We start from the raw sequence: 13,603 nt of genomic DNA, 5'->3' as shown, positions 1-13,603 counted from the left end.
AATTCCTCCATTTCATTCCTGCAGCCTGGCACTACATTTTCCTCTTGTCTCCCTTTGGCCTGCTCTCTTGGCTTTCTCCCTCTCTTCCATATCCTTCTTCCCGACTTGTTTCTTGGAGACTTTTGGCCACTTTGGACCCAAGTCTGGGCATGTTTTGGAAACTTTTCAGAGGCCTCGCTGGTGACAGGGGGACAGCAGGCAGTGACAGGGCCGGGGGTGACAGGCTCCCCCTCCCCTAGCGGGCGCTCTGCTGCCACACCCAGCTGACATAGAACCTTTGTCACAATAACCGCTACCGTGGTGAGGATGCGGGCACTCTGCAGGTGACAGGGACCTAGCAGGACTTGCTGTCAGCTCAGCAATTGCTCAGTTCCCCAAAGAAGCTGAATTCTGCAAATTGCTGCTTTTGCTCTTGAAATGATGTCATCAGGTGGGTGTTTTGGTGTAATACACTGAAAACCAGAGCAGAAATGCTGAAATATTCCCATGATAAGCATGATCTCTGCACCAAACAACCATGTCTCAGCCTAAGTATGTCTGCCGCTTGTTCTTTTGTACTGCCAGCTGATTGTGGAAGTACAGTATAAAAACCATCTTTATGGAGAGATCTTTCTGGTTTAGGCTTGGTCTAAGTGTCTCAAGTAGCCGGGGCTTTTGTTTGGGCCTAATCCATAACGTCTGATGGCTTTCCTCTCATCTCAAGATGAATGTGGTAGAAAATATAAATCAGGGAAACCTCGTTTGGCCTAGCCTTGCCTTGCCTTGCCTTGCCTTATTTCCTTCTCATCCTGTTCTCTGTCCCAGCCTCTCTCACTAAGCCCTCATCTGGCTGCATGTCTCTTCTTTCCTCTCTCCTTTTCTCAAACTCTCCTGCTTCCTGGCTTTCGTCTTTCAATTCCTCCATTTCATTCCTGCAGCCCCTCACTACTTTTTCCTCTTGCCTCCCTTGGGCCTGCTCCCTTGGCTTTCTCCCTCTGTTCCATATCCTTCTTCCCGACTTGTCTCTTGGAGACTTTTGGCCACTTTGGACCCAAGTCTGGGCATGTTTTGGAAACTTTTCAGAGGCCTCGCTGGTGACACGGGGGACAGCAGGCAGTGACAGGCCCGGGGCTGACAGGCTCCCCCTCCCCTAGCGGGCGCTCGGCTGCCACACCCAGCTGACATAGAACCTTTGTCACAATGCCCGCTACCGTGGTGAGGATGCGGGCACTCTGCAGGTGACAGGGACCCAGCAGGACTTGCTGTCAGCTCAGCAATTGCTCAGTTCCCCAAAGAAGCTGAATTCTGCAAATTGCTGCTTTTGCTCTTGAAATGATGTCATCAGGTGGGTGTTTTGGTGTAATACACTGAAAACCAGAGCAGAAATGCTGAAATATTCCCATGATAAGCATGGTCTCTGCACCAAACCACCATGTCTCAGCCTAAGTATGTCTGCCGCTTGTTCTTTTGTACTGCCAGCTGATTGTGGAAGTACAGTATAAAAACCATCTTTATGGAGAGATCTTTCTGGTTTAGGCTTAGTCTAAGTGTCTCAAGTAGCCGGGGCTTTTGTTTGGGCCTAATCCATAACGTCTGATGGCTTTCCTCTCATCTCAAGATGAATGTGGTAGAAAATATAAATCAAAGAAACGTCCTTTGGCCTAGCCTTGCCTTGCCTTGGCTTATTTCCTTCTCATCCTGTTCTCTGTCCCAGCCTCTCTCACTAAGCCCTCGTCTGGCTGCATGTCTCTTCTTTCCTCTCTCCTTTTCTCAAACTCTCCTGCTTCCTGGCTTTCCTCTTTCAATTCCTCCATTTCAGTCCTGCAGCCCGGCACTACTTTTTTCTCTTGCCTCCCTTTGGCCTGCTCCCTTGGCTTTCTCCCTCTCTTCCATATCCTTCTTCCCGACTTGTCTCTTGGAGACTTTTGGCCACTTTGGACCCAAGTCTGGGCATGTTTTGGAAACTTTTCAGAAGCCTCGCTGGTGACAGGGGGGACAGCAGGCAGTGACAGGCCCGGGGCTGACAGGCTCCCCCTCCCCTAGCGGGCGCTCGGCTGCCACACCCAGCTGACATAGAACCTTTGTCACAATGCCCGCTACTGTGGTGAGGATGCGGGCACTCTGTAGGTGACAGGGACCCAGCAGGACTTGCTGTCAGCTCAGCAATTGCTCAGTTCCCCAAAGAAGTTGAATTTTGCAAATTGCTCCTTTGCTCTTGAAATGATGTCATCAGGTGGGTGTTTTGGTGTAATACACTGAAAACCAGAGCAGAAATGCTGAAATATTCCCATTATATGCATGGTCTCTGCACCAAACCACCATGACTCAGCCTAAGTACATCTGCCGCTTGTTCTTTTGTACTGCCAGCTGATTGTGAAAGTACAGTATAAAAACCATCTTTATGGTAAGATCTTTGTGGTTTAGACTTAGTCTAAGTGTCTCAAGTAGCCGGGGCTTTTGTTTGGGCCTAATCCATAAGGTCTGATGGCTTTCCTCCTCATCTCAAGATGAATGTGGTAGAAAATATAAATCAGAGAAACCTCGTTTGGCCTAGTCTTGCCTTACCTTGCCTTGCCTTATTTCCTTCTCATCCTGTTCTCTGTCCCAGCCTCTCTCACTAAGCCCTCGTCTGGCTGCATGTCTCTTCTTTCCTCTCTCCTTTTCTCAGACTCTCCTGCTTCCTGGCTTTCCTCTTTCAATTCCTCCATTTCAGTCCTGCAGCCCCGCACTACTTTTTTCTCTTGCCTCCCTTTGGCCTGCTCCCTTGGCTTTCTCCCTCTCTTCCATATCCTTCTTCCCGACTTGTCTCTTGGAGACTTTTGGCCACTTTGGAGCCAAGTCTGGGCATGTTTTGGAAACTTTTCAGAGGCCTCGCTGGTGACACGGGGGACAGCAGGCAGTGACAGGCCCGGGGCTGACAGGCTCCCCCTCCTTTAGTGGGCGCTCCGCTGCCACACCCAGCTGACATAGAACCTTTGTCACAATGCCCGCTACTGTGGTGAGGATGCGGGCACTCTGCAGGTGACAGGGACCCAGCAGGACTTGCTGTCAGCTCAGCAATTGCTCAGTTCCCCAAACAAGTTGAATTTTGCAAATTGCTGCTTTGCTCTTGAAATGATGTCATCAGGTGGGTGTTTTGGTGTAATACACTGAAAACCAGAGCAGAAATGCTGAAATATTCCCATGATATGCATGGTCTCTGCACCAAGCCACCATGACTCAGCCTAAGTACATCTACCGCTTGTTCTTTTGTACTGCCAGCTGATTGTGAAAGTACAGTATAAAAACCATCTTTATGGTAAGATCTTTGTGGTTTAGACTTAGTCTAAGTGTGTCAAGTAGCCGGGGCTTTTGTTTGGGCCTAATCCATAAGGTCTGATGGCTTTCCTCCTCATCTCAAGATGAATGTGGTAGAAAATATAAATCAGGGAAACCTCGTTTGGCCTAGCCTTGCCTTGCCTTGCCTTGCCTTATTTCCTTCTCATCCTGTTCTCTGTCCCAGCCTCTCTCACTAACCCCTCGTCTTGCTGCATGTCTCTTCTTTCCTCTCTCCTTTTCTCAAACTCTCCTGCTTCCTGGCTTTCGTCTTTCAATTCCTCCATTTCATTCCTGCAGCCCCTCACTAGTTTTTCCTCTTGCCTCCGTTGGGCCTGCTCCCTTGGCTTTCTCCCTCTCTTCCATATCCTTCTTCCCGACTTGTCTCTTGGAGTCTTTTGGACAATTTGGACCCAAGTCTGGGCATGTTTTGGAAACTTTTCAGAGGCCTCGCTGGTGCCAGGGGGGACAGCAGGCAGTGACAGGCCCGGGGCTGACAGGCTAGCCCTCCCCTAGCGGGCGCTCGGCTGCCACACCCAGCTGACATAGAACCTTTGTCACAATGCCCGCTACCGTGGTGAGGATGCGGGCACTCTGCAGGTGACAGGGACCCAGCAGGACTTGCTGTCAGCTCAGCAATTGCTCAGTTCCCCAAAGAAGCTGAATTCTGCAAATTGCTGCTTTTGCTCTTGAAATGATGTCATCAGGTGGGTGTTTTGGTGTAATACACTGAAAACCAGAGCAGAAATGCTGAAATATTCCCATGATAAGCATGGTCTCTGCACCAAACCACCATGTCTCAGCCTAAGTATGTCTGCCGCTTGTTCTTTTGTACTGCCAGCTGATTGTGGAAGTACAGTATTAAAACAATCTTTATGGAGAGATCTTTCTGGTTTAGGCTTAGTCTAAGTGTCTCAAGTAGCCGGAGCTTTTGTTTGGGCCTAATCCATAACGTCTGATGGCTTTCCTCTCATCTCAAGATGAATGTGGTAGAAAATATAAATCAAAGAAACGTCCTTTGGCCTAGCCTTGCCTTGCCTTGCCTTATTTCCTTCTCATCCTGTTCTCTGTCCCAGCCTCTCTCACTAAGCCCTCGTCTGGCTGCATGTCTCTTCTTTCCTCTCTCCTTTTCTCAAACTCTCCTGCTTCCTGGCTTTCGTCTTTCAATTCCTCCATTTCAGTCCTGCAGCCCGGCACTACTTTTTTCTCTTGCCTCCCTTTGGCCTGCTCCCTTGGCTTTCTCCCTCTCTTCCATATCCTTCTTCCCGACTTGTCTCTTGGAGACTTTTGGCCACTTTGGACCCAAGTCTGGGCATGTTTTGGAAACTTTTCAGAGGCCTCGCTGCTGACAGGGGGACAGCAGGCAGTGACAGGCCCGGGGCAGACAGGCTCCCCCTCCCCTAGCGGGCGCTCGGCTGCCACACCCAGCTGACATAGAACCTTTGTCACAATGCCCGCTACTGTGGTGAGGATGCGGGCACTCTGTAGGTGACAGGGACCCAGCAGGACTTGCTGTCAGCTCAGCAATTGCTCAGTTCCCCAAAGAAGTTGAATTTTGCAAATTGCTGCTTTGCTCTTGAAATGATGTCATCAGGTGGGTGTTTTGGTGTAATACACCGAAAACCAGAGCAGAAATGCTGAAATATTCCCATGATATGCATGGTCTCTGCACCAAACCACCATGACTCAGCCTAAGTACATCTGCCGCTTGTTCTTTTGTACTGCCAGCTGATTGTGAAAGTACAGTATAAAAACCATCTTTATGGTAAGATCTTTGTGGTTTAGACTTAGTCTAAGTGTGTCAAGTAGCCGGGGCTTTTGTTTGGGCCTAATCCATAAGGTCTGATGGCTTTCCTCCTCATCTCAAGATGAATGTGGTAGAAAATATAAATCAGGGAAACCTCGTTTGGCCTAGCCTTGCCTTGCCTTGCCTTGCCTTATTTCCTTCTCATCCTGTTCTCTGTCCCAGCCTCTCTCACTAACCCCTCGTCTGGCTGCATGTCTCTTCTTTCCTCTCTCCTTTTCTCAAACTCTCCTGCTTCCTGGCTTTCGTCTTTCAATTCCTCCATTTCATTCCTGCAGCCCCTCACTAGTTTTTCCTCTTGCCTCCGTTGGGCCTGCTCCCTTGGCTTTCTCCCTCTCTTCCATATCCTTCTTCCCGACTTGTCTCTTGGAGTCTTTTGGACAATTTGGACCCAAGTCTGGGCATGTTTTGGAAACTTTTCAGAGGCCTCGCTGGTGCCAGGGGGGACAGCAGGCAGTGACAGGCCCGGGGCTGACAGGCTAGCCCTCCCCTAGCGGGCGCTCGGCTGCCACACCCAGCTGACATAGAACCTTTGTCACAATGCCCGCTACCGTGGTGAGGATGCGGGCACTCTGCAGGTGACAGGGACCCAGCAGGACTTGCTGTCAGCTCAGCAATTGCTCAGTTCCCCAAAGAAGCTGAATTCTGCAAATTGCTGCTTTTGCTCTTGAAATGATGTCATCAGGTGGGTGTTTTGGTGTAATACACTGAAAACCAGAGCAGAAATGCTGAAATATTCCCATGATAAGCATGGTCTCTGCACCAAACCACCATGTCTCAGCCTAAGTATGTCTGCCGCTTGTTCTTTTGTACTGCCGGCTGATTGTGGAAGTACAGTATAAAAACCATCTTTATGGAGAGATCTTTCTGGTTTAGGCTTAGTCTAAGTGTCTCAAGTAGCCGGGGCTTTTGTTTGGGCCTAATCCATAACGTCTGATGGCTTTCCTCTCATCTCAAGATGAATGTGGTAGAAAATATAAATCAAAGAAACGTCCTTTGGCCTAGCCTTGCCTTGCCTTGCCTTGCCTTATTTCCTTCTCATCCTGTTCTCTGTCCCAGCCTCTCTCACTAAGCCCTCGTCTGGCTGCATGTCTCTTCTTTCCTCTCTCCTTTTCTCAAACTCTCCTGCTTCCTGGCTTTCCTCTTTCAATTCCTCCATTTCAGTCCTGCAGCCCGGCACTACTTTTTTCTCTTGCCTCCCTTTGGCCTGCTCCCTTGGCTTTCTCCCTCTCTTCCATATCCTTCTTCCCGACTTGTCTCTTGGAGACTTTTGGCCACTTTGGACCCAAGTCTGGGCATGTTTTGGTAACTCTTCAGAGGCCTCGCTGGTGACACGGGGGACAGCAGGCAGTGACAGGCCCGGGGCTGACAGGCTCCCCCTCCCCTAGCGGGCGCTCGGCTGCCACACCCAGCTGACATAGAACCTTTGTCACAATGCTCGCTACCGTGGTGAGGATGCGGGTACTCTGAGGTGACAGGGACCCAGCAGGACTTGCTGTCAGCTCAGCAATTGCTCAGTTCCCCAAAGAAGCTGAATTCTGCAAATTGCTGCTTTTGCTCTTGAAATGATATCATCAGGTGGGTGTTTTGGTGTAATACACTGAAAACCAGAGCAGAAATGCTGAAATATTCCCATGATATGCATGGTCTCTGCACCAAACCACCATGTCTCAGCCTAAGTATGTCTGCCGCTTGTTCTTTTGTACTGCCAGCTGATTGTGGAAGTACAGTATAAAAACCATCTTTATGGAGAGATCTTTCTGGTTTAGGGTAAGTCTAAGTGTCTCAAGTAGCCGGGGCTTTTGTTTGGGCCTAATCCATAAGGTCTGATGGCTTTCCTCCTCATCTCAAGATGAATGTGGTAGAAAATATAAATCAAAGAAACGTCCTTTGGCCTAGCCTTGCCTTGCCTTGCCTTATTTCCTTCTCATCCTGTTCTCTGTCCCAGCCTCTCTCACTAAGCCCTCGTCTGGCTGCATCTCTCTTCTTTCCTCTCTCCTTTTCTCAAACTCTCCTGCTTCCTGGCTTTCGTCTTTCAATTCCTCCATTTCAGTCCTGCAGCGCGGCACTACTTTTTCCTCTTGCCTCCCTTTGGCCTGCTCCATTGGCTTTCTCCCTCTGTTCCATATCCTTCTTCCCGACTTGTCTCTTGGAGACTTTTGGCCACTTTGGAGCCAAGTCTGGGCATGTTTTGGAAACTTTTCAGAGGCCTCGCTGGTGACAGGGGGGACAGCAGGCAGTGACAGGCCCGGGGCTGACAGGCTCCCCCTCCCCTAGCGGGCGCTCGGCTGCCACACCCAGCTGACATAGAACCTTTGTCACAATAACCGCTACCGTGGTGAGGATGCGGGCACTCTGCAGGTGACAGGGACCCAGCAGGACTTGCTGTCAGCTCAGCAATTGCTCAGTTCCCCTAAGAAGCTGAATTCTGCAAATTGCTGCTTTGCTCTTGAAATGATGTCATCAGGTGGGTGTTTGGGTGTAATACACTGAAAACCAGAGCAGAAATGCTGAAATATTCCCATGATATGCATGGTCTCTGCACCAAACCACCATGTCTCAGCCTAAGTATGTCTGCCGCTTGTTCTTTTGTACTGACAGAAGATTGTGGAAGTACAGTATAAAAACCATCTTTATGGAGAGATCTTTCTGTTTTAGGCTTAGTCTAAGTGTCTCAAGTAGCCGGGGCTTTTGTTTGGGCCTAATCCATAACGTCTGATGGCTTTCCTCCTCATCTCAAGATGAATGTGGTAGAAAATATAAATCAAAGAAACGTCCTTTGGCCTAGCCTTGCCTTGCCTTGCCTTATTTCCTTCTCATCCTGTTCTCTGTCCCAGCCTCTCTCACTAAGCCCTCGTCTGGCTGCATGTCTCTTCTTTCCTCTCTCCTTTTCTCAAACTCTCCTGCTTCCTGGCTTTCGTCTTTCAATTCCTCCATTTCAGTCCTGCAGCCCGGCACTACTTTTTTCTCTTGCCTCCCTTTGGCCTGCTCCCTTGGCTTTCTCCCTCTCTTCCATATCCTTCTTCCCGACTTGTCTCTTGGAGACTTTTGGCCACTTTGGACCCAAGTCTGGGCATGTTTTGGAAACTTTTCAGAGGCCTCGCTGCTGACAGGGGGACAGCAGGCAGTGACAGGCCCGGGGCAGACAGGCTCCCCCTCCCCTAGCGGGCGCTCGGCTGCCACACCCAGCTGACATAGAACCTTTGTCACAATGCCCGCTACTAGTGGTGAGGATGCGGGCACTCTGTAGGTGACAGGGACCCAGCAGGACTTGCTGTCAGCTCAGCAATTGCTCAGTTCCCCAAAGAAGTTGAATTTTGCAAATTGCTGCTTTGCTCTTGAAATGATGTCATCAGGTGGGTGTTTTGGTGTAATACACCGAAAACCAGAGCAGAAATGCTGAAATATTCCCATGATATGCATGGTCTCTGCACCAAACCACCATGACTCAGCCTAAGTACATCTGCCGCTTGTTCTTTTGTACTGCCAGCTGATTGTGAAAGTACAGTATAAAAACCATCTTTATGGTAAGATCTTTGTGGTTTAGACTTAGTCTAAGTGTGTCAAGTAGCCGGGGCTTTTGTTTGGGCCTAATCCATAAGGTCTGATGGCTTTCCTCCTCATCTCAAGATGAATGTGGTAGAAAATATAAATCAGGGAAACCTCGTTTGGCCTAGCCTTGCCTTGCCTTGCCTTGCCTTATTTCCTTCTCATCCTGTTCTCTGTCCCAGCCTCTCTCACTAACCCCTCGTCTGGCTGCATGTCTCTTCTTTCCTCTCTCCTTTTCTCAAACTCTCCTGCTTCCTGGCTTTCGTCTTTCAATTCCTCCATTTCATTCCTGCAGCCCCTCACTAGTTTTTCCTCCTGCCTCCGTTGGGCCTGCTCCCTTGGCTTTCTCCCTCTCTTCCATATCCTTCTTCCCGACTTGTCTCTTGGAGTCTTTTGGACAATTTGGACCCAAGTCTGGGCATGTTTTGGAAACTTTTCAGAGGCCTCGCTGGTGCCAGGGGGACAGCAGGCAGTGACAGGCCCGGGGCTGACAGGCTAGCCCTCCCCTAGCGGGCGCTCGGCTGCCACACCCAGCTGACATAGAACCTTTGTCACAATGCCCGCTACCGTGGTGAGGATGCGGGCACTCTGCAGGTGACAGGGACCCAGCAGGACTTGCTGTCAGCTCAGCAATTGCTCAGTTCCCCAAAGAAGCTGAATTCTGCAAATTGCTGCTTTTGCTCTTGAAATGATGTCATCAGGTGGGTGTTTTGGTGTAATACACTGAAAACCAGAGCAGAAATGCTGAAATATTCCCATGATAAGCATGGTCTCTGCACCAAACCACCATGTCTCAGCCTAAGTATGTCTGCCGCTTGTTCTTTTGTACTGCCGGCTGATTGTGGAAGTACAGTATAAAAACCATCTTTATGGAGAGATCTTTCTGGTTTAGGCTTAGTCTAAGTGTCTCAAGTAGCCGGGGCTTTTGTTTGGGCCTAATCCATAACGTCTGATGGCTTTCCTCTCATCTCAAGATGAATGTGGTAGAAAATATAAATCAAAGAAACGTCCTTTGGCCTAGCCTTGCCTTGCCTTGCCTTGCCTTATTTCCTTCTCATCCTGTTCTCTGTCCCAGCCTCTCTCACTAAGCCCTCGTCTGGCTGCATGTCTCTTCTTTCCTCTCTCCTTTTCTCAAACTCTCCTGCTTCCTGGCTTTCCTCTTTCAATTCCTCCATTTCAGTCCTGCAGCCCGGCACTACTTTTTTCTCTTGCCTCCCTTTGGCCTGCTCCCTTGGCTTTCTCCCTCTCTTCCATATCCTTCTTCCCGACTTGTCTCTTGGAGACTTTTGGCCACTTTGGACCCAAGTCTGGGCATGTTTTGGAAACTCTTCAGAGGCCTCGCTGGTGACACGGGGGACAGCAGGCAGTGACAGGCCCGGGGCTGACAGGCTCCCCCTCCCCTAGCGGGCGCTCGGCTGCCACACCCAGCTGACATAGAACCTTTGTCACAATGCCCGCTACCGTGGTGAGGATGCGGGTACTCTGAGGTGACAGGGACCCAGCAGGACTTGCTGTCAGCTCAGCAATTGCTCAGTTCCCCAAAGAAGCTGAATTCTGCAAATTGCTGCTTTTGCTCTTGAAATGATATCATCAGGTGGGTGTTTTGGTGTAATACACTGAAAACCAGAGCAGAAATGCTGAAATATTCCCATGATATGCATGGTCTCTGCACCAAACCACCATGTCTCAGCCTAAGTATGTCTGCCGCTTGTTCTTTTGTACTGCCAGCTGATTGTGGAAGTACAGTATAAAAACCATCTTTATGGAGAGATCTTTCTGGTTTAGGGTAAGTCTAAGTGTCTCAAGTAGCCGGGGCTTTTGTTTGGGCCTAATCCATAAGGTCTGATGGCTTTCCTCCTCATCTCAAGATGAATGTGGTAGAAAATATAAATCAAAGAAACGTCCTTTGGCCTAGCCTTGCCTTGCCTTGCCTTATTTCCTTCTCATCCTGTTCTCTGTCCCAGCCTCTCTCACTAAGCCCTCGTCTGCCTGCATCTCTCTTCTTTCCTCTCTCCTTTTCTCAAACTCTCCTGCTTCCTGGCTTTCGTCTTTCAATTCCTCCATTTCAGTCCTGCAGCGCGGCACTACTTTTTCCTCTTGCCTCCCTTTGGCCTGCTCCATTGGCTTTCTCCCTCTGTTCCATATCCTTCTTCCCGACTTGTCTCTTGGAGACTTTTGGCCACTTTGGAGCCAAGTCTGGGCATGTTTTGGAAACTTTTCAGAGGCCTCGCTGGTGACAGGGGGGACAGCAGGCAGTGACAGGCCCGGGGCTGACAGGCTCCCCCTCCCCTAGCGGGCGCTCGGCTGCCACACCCAGCTGACATAGAACCTTTGTCACAATAACCGCTACCGTGGTGAGGATGCGGGCACTCTGCAGGTGACAGGGACCCAGCAGGACTTGCTGTCAGCTCAGCAATTGCTCAGTTCCCCTAAGAAGCTGAATTCTGCAAATTGCTGCTTTGCTCTTGAAATGATGTCATCAGGTGGGTGTTTGGGTGTAATACACTGAAAACCAGAGCAGAAATGCTGAAATATTCCCATGATATGCATGGTCTCTGCACCAAACCACCATGTCTCAGCCTAAGTATGTCTGCCGCTTGTTCTTTTGTACTGACAGAAGATTGTGGAAGTACAGTATAAAAACCATCTTTATGGAGAGATCTTTCTGTTTTAGGCTTAGTCTAAGTGTCTCAAGTAGCCGGGGCTTTTGTTTGGGCCTAATCCATATGGTCTGATGGCTTTCCTCTCATCTCAAGATGAATGTGGTAGAAAATATAAATCAAAGAAACGTCCTTTGGCCTAGCCTTGCCTTGCCTTGCCTTATTTCCTTCTCATCCTGTTCTCTGTCCCAGCCTCTCTCACTAAGCCCTCGTCTGGCTGCATGTCTCTTCTTTCCTCTCTCCTTTTCTCAAACTCTCCTGCTTCCTGGCTTTCCTCTTTCAATTCCTCCATTTCAGTCCTGCAGCCCGGCACTACTTTTTTCTCTTGCCTCCCTTTGGCCTGCTCCCTTGGCTTTCTCCCTCTCTTCCATATCCTTTTCCCGACTTGTCTCTTGGAGACTTCTGGCCACTTTGGAGCCAAGTCTGGGCATGTTTTGGAAACTTTTCAGAGGCCTCGCTGGTGACAGGGGGGACAGCAGGCAGTGACAGGCCCGGGGCTGACAGGCTCCCCCTCCCCTAGCGGGCGCTCGGCTGCCACACCCAGCTGACGTAGAACCTTTGCAACAATGCCCGCTACCGTGGTGAGGATGCGGGCACTCTGCAGGTGACAGGGACCCAGCAGGACTTGCTGTCAGCTCAGCAATTGCTCAGTTCCCCAAAGAAGCTGATTTCTGCAAATTGCTGCTTTTGCTCTTGAAATGATGTCATCAGGTGGGTGTTTTGGTGTAATACACTGAAAACCAGAGCAGAATGCTGAAATATTCCCATGATATGCATGGTCTCTGCACCAATCCACCATGACTCAGCCTAAGTACATCTGCCGCTTGTTCTTTTGTACTGCCAGTTGATTGTGAAAGTACAGTATAAAAACCATCTTTAGGGTAAGATCTTTGTGGTTTAGACTTAGTCTAAGTGTCTCAAGTAGCCGGGGCTTTTGTTTGGGCCTAATCCATAAGGTCTGATGGCTTTCCTCCTCATCTCAAGATGAATGTGGTAGAAAATATAAATCAAGGAAACCTCGTTTGGCCTGGCCTAGCCTTGCCTTGCCTTGCCTTGCCTTATTTCCTTCTCATCCTGTTCTCTGTCCCAGCCTCTCTCACTAAGCCCTCGTCTGGCTGCATGTCTCTTCTTTCCTCTCTCCTTTTCTCAAACTCTCCTGCTTCCTGGCTTTCCTCTTTCAATTCCTCCATTTCAGTCCTGCAGCCCGGCACTACTTTTTTCTCTTGCCTCCCTTTGGCCTGCTCCCTTGGCTTTCTCCCTCTCTTCCATATCCTTCTTCCCGACTTGTCTCTTGGAGACTTTTGGCCACTTTGGACCCAAGTCTGGGCATGTTTTGGAAACTCTTCAGAGGCCTCGCTGGTGACACGGGGGACAGCAGGCAGTGACAGGCCCGGGGCTGACAGGCTCCCCCTCCCCTAGTGGGCGCTCGGCTGCCACACCCAGCTGACATAGAACCTTTGTCACAATGCCCGCTACCGTGGTGAGGATGCGGGTACTCTGAGGTGACAGGGACCCAGCAGGACTTGCTGTCAGCTCAGCAATTGCTCAGTTCCCCAAAGAAGCTGAATTCTGCAAATTGCTGCTTTTGCTCTTGAAATGATATCATCAGGTGGGTGTTTTGGTGTAATACACTGAAAACCAGAGCAGAAATGCTGAAATATTCCCATGATATGCATGGTCTCTGCACCAAACCACCATGTCTCAGCCTAAGTATGTCTGCCGCTTGTTCTTTTGTACTGCCAGCTGATTGTGGAAGTACAGTATAAAAACCATCTTTATGGAGAGATCTTTCTGGTTTAGGGTAAGTCTAAGTGTCTCAAGTAGCCGGGGCTTTTGTTTGGGCCTAATCCATAAGGTCTGATGGCTTTCCTCCTCATCTCAAGATGAATGTGGTAGAAAATATAAATCAAGGAAACCTCGTTTGGCCTAACCTTGCCTTGCCTTGCCTTATTTCATTCTCATCCTGTTCTCTGTCCCAGCCTCTCTCACTAAGCCCTCGTCTGCCTGCATCTCTCTTCTTTCCTCTCTCCTTTTCTCAAACTCTCCTGCTTCCTGGCTTTCGTCTTTCAATTCCTCCATTTCAGTCCTGCAGCCCGGCACTACTTTTTTCTCTTGCCTCCCTTTGGCCTGCTCCCTTGGCTTTCTCCCTCTCTTCCATATCCTTCTTCCCGACTTGTCTCTTGGAGACTTTTGGCCACTTTGCACCCAAGTCTGGGCATGTTTTGGAAACTTTTCAGAGGCCTCGCTGGTGACAGGGGGGACAGCAGGCAGTGACAGGCCCGGGGCTGACAGGCTC

The sequence above is a fragment of the Patagioenas fasciata genome, unplaced genomic scaffold (genome assembly GCF_037038585.1).
Source record: "Patagioenas fasciata isolate bPatFas1 unplaced genomic scaffold, bPatFas1.hap1 Unplaced_7, whole genome shotgun sequence".
In the NCBI taxonomy this organism is placed as follows: domain Eukaryota; kingdom Metazoa; phylum Chordata; class Aves; order Columbiformes; family Columbidae; genus Patagioenas; species Patagioenas fasciata.
Note: the sequence above shows the minus strand (reverse complement) of the source record.